Here is a 3,525-nt window from a genome sequence, read left to right as displayed (position 1 = left end):
TACTCTTCTAGTCCCTTCCAAAGATTTAGAAGGGATGTTAATTTTGAGTGGCTAATGGCTTTTATAGGGTTTGTCACTTCTGAGTCCAGCTCTCAGTCCAGCTCTAACAGGTACATTTTGTCATTAAAATACTTAGTCATTAGCTGCTGTCCTCTTTCCACTATTACGAGTACCCACTGCCCATTCTCCCATCTTAAAGGTAAAAATCTGATTTTTGTTCATCAGGAGACATGATATATCTCATATCACTGTCCTTAGTGAGAGGTTTTTGCTTTCAGGGACTGAACATTAGCTGGAGTGTTTTCTACAACCTAGGTCTTATTTCCAGGAAAAAAAAAGAAAGAAAGAAAATTTTTCTAAGAGCATTTTAAATAGAATCTCTAGTTCTAAGTGAAGCAAAAGTGTGAAATTTTTACATTTATTGATTAGACTCTCAGGTCCTCACAGAGGTGGAACTACCAATTTCTGATCTTTCTACTCTGAAAGGCCAATTTATGCAACCCTAAAATATATAAAGTTTAACTTTGCAAAATATTCTTTTGTTAACTGGTATATTCACTTTTTTCTTATTTTAAAATGATAGTTTCAAACTTTTCATAAACTCTTATAAAGTATTAAAAGTGGATAAAAGCATGAAGGTTGGATATACATTTAGCCCTGGTGCAAATAATTTATTATAATGCATATCGATAATATTATATCAATGCTGGTTATTCCTGTCAAAACCCTGAAACTGAAATCATATTTAGGACAGCAGGCACATCAGACATGTAAGAGCAGCATTTTGCTTTGTCTGCATCGGGCTGAGTACACAATGACAATTTTGCAGTTAGCACTGCTTCTGTACAAAAAATATATGGAAGAATTTTGGAGTCTCGCTAATTACCTGTGTGGAATCATCCCTTGGATGTTCCATTAGGTACTTGTGACATTTGGAAGTGATGGAAAGATCTCTTTCTCTCATGTTCTCCTTTCAATTCCCATCAAGAACAGTCTAGTTCAGGATATGATTGCATTTCTCTTGGGCCAGCATTTCCCAACTTTTTGAATTATAAACACTTTATATTCTAAATAATTTCTGTCTATCCCCATAAGAACTTTAAATAACCACTTTTGCTTTGTGTATTTTTATTTTAGATAAATATATTGATTTTAATGCACTTAAAATTTCAAAATATGAAGACAAACCTTTACTTCTTACCATTTAACAAATGACCACTAAATTTATTTTAAGCTAATTCTTTAGGAGACAGCATGATTCAACCCAAATATTTTTAAATGACATTATAATGCTCAACCGCTATACTGGCTATGTTGATAGTAGTCTAAGATTGACAGAAAGGCTTGACCCAGCTACGACATGGATAAGTCAAACAGGGTTTCTATAGCAAAGGATATTGAAGGAAGCCAGGACAGTCAAGATACACAGTAGAGTAATCACCAACACCCCCTAGCATAGGGTAGGGTCCCCACCTGGGAGCTCAGGTTTGCCGATATTTGATTGAGTCATATCACACCTTCTGGAAGATAACTATTTCCTCCAGGAAGATCAAGGCTGGCAGCATAGTCTACCACAGGTAGACTCACTGAGTGTGAACCTGGCCCACAGTGACCCCATCTCTCCCAAGGTTATCAACATACCGCATAAGACCACAGAGCACAGGACATTAAGTACTCTCAACCTAGTCTAATAGGGGCTGATCCAAGGGCATTTATGAACTCAGTTCAGGGGAACTGAATCAAAAGTCAGTTTCTCATTCATCTCTAGGAGTCCTGCTAACATTTCGGTTGGGAGCATATATTAAAATTGCATTGAAATTTGACTATGTGTTTCAATATTAACAATGGATTCTAAAATGCTTTCACTATTTGAAGTCCTTGCCTTTATAAAATTCAGCTGGATTACTTTTATATTTTTGAGTTTTGACTGTAAATAACAAGATGAAAGATAAATTCTCAGGATGCAATGGGCAAGTAACACACTTTGGCTGGAAATAGGCTCCATTCCCAACCAAGGAAATCATAAGAGGAATATGATCATTGCTATCTTTTTTTTTTTTACAAGATCTTGCTTCACTATATAAGAATTTTCATTAGATGGTTGCCAAATTACAGATTTGTCACAAATTTTTTAAACTAAATTGGAGATTTATTAGAATTTCATCCTCTTCATTAGATTCTTAAATGTAAATGTCAACATTCCTAATGCTTCATGACTGTAAACAATGGGCACATTATGTATATAGATTAAACAATATATGATTAAATATGTACCAATTTTAAATTAAGTGATAAATTCCCATCCAACTTATAACTTCCATACATGTATACTGGATAAACAGTAGGAGGCTTTCAAACTGATGCACTTTAAAAGGGAAAAATTCAAATATTTAGTTTATTCAGTGGAATATGAAAACACACTTCATTACCATCTTTAAGGATGAGCCCTTGTCTATCCTCTAATCAGTGGCCCTAAACTATCCCAACTGGCTCCTAACCTATTAACTTGTTTCCAATCCTTTCTCTGTGCAGCTCAATCTATATGATACAACCAGCCAACAACTCTGCTCATATCACTCTCTTTTCCAAAAACCTTCAATAATTTTCCTTTATCCTCCCCAATTCCCTCATCTTCAAATCCTCTCATGTAGAAACTATGTCCTACCCTAACTGGTCTACTGGCTGTTTCTTACAGTAGTTTTAAATGCACAATTCTTTGATTCTTTATTTCTTTTACTCTGTATAAATGCTTTCCTAAACATTGTTTACCCTGACTGTCCACTGTGCCTTTGCTCTTTTGCTGGATTCTCTATTTGGAATACCTTTTTCTAATCATCTCTGACTTTTGAACACCATGTGCTAAGGCACAGAGGAAGGAAACAAGAGGTACATGTAGGGGGCTGCCAAGTAGCTCAATATGCAGGCAAAGTGGATGCTTACGAAGAGGGTACAGTGATGCCAGAATTGCAGACAGGGGTCAAAGGTGAGGAGCCTTGACACCATTCTAATGACTTCCATCAGAAAACTGTGAGCCATGGAAGGTTTTTAAGCAGAGGAGTGGTATGATCAGATATGTGTTTTAGAAAAGTCACTTTGACTTCATTTAGCAAATAAGACTAGAGTTAGGAAGACAATCTGGGAGATCAGTTTCAGTAGTGCAGGAAATAAATAGCAAGGACCTGAATCTAGGAGTGGCAGCATGGATGGATGGACGGGTGGAGTCCAGAGATATCTGGGAGGTGGGGTCATTGACACCCGTTAGCAGAGTTCTGACCTGTGAGACTAGAAGTGAAGAACAGCAGTCTGGGGTGGAGAGCAAGTTCATTTTGGATGCATTTTATCTAATACATGTTTTTTTTTGTTTCGTTTTTGTTTTTTTTGTGGTACGCGGGCCTCTCACTGTTGTGGCCTCTCCCGTTGCGGAGCACAGGCTCTGAATGCGCAGGCTCAGCGGCCATGGCTCACGGGCCCAGCCGCTCCGCGGCATGTGGGATCTTCCCGGACCGGGGCACGAACCCGCGTCCC

The sequence above is a fragment of the Physeter macrocephalus genome, chromosome 19 (assembly GCF_002837175.3).
Source record: "Physeter macrocephalus isolate SW-GA chromosome 19, ASM283717v5, whole genome shotgun sequence".
Lineage (NCBI taxonomy): Eukaryota > Metazoa > Chordata > Mammalia > Artiodactyla > Physeteridae > Physeter > Physeter macrocephalus.
The sequence above is the reverse complement of the archived record's forward strand: the minus strand, read 5'-3'. Positions refer to the sequence as shown.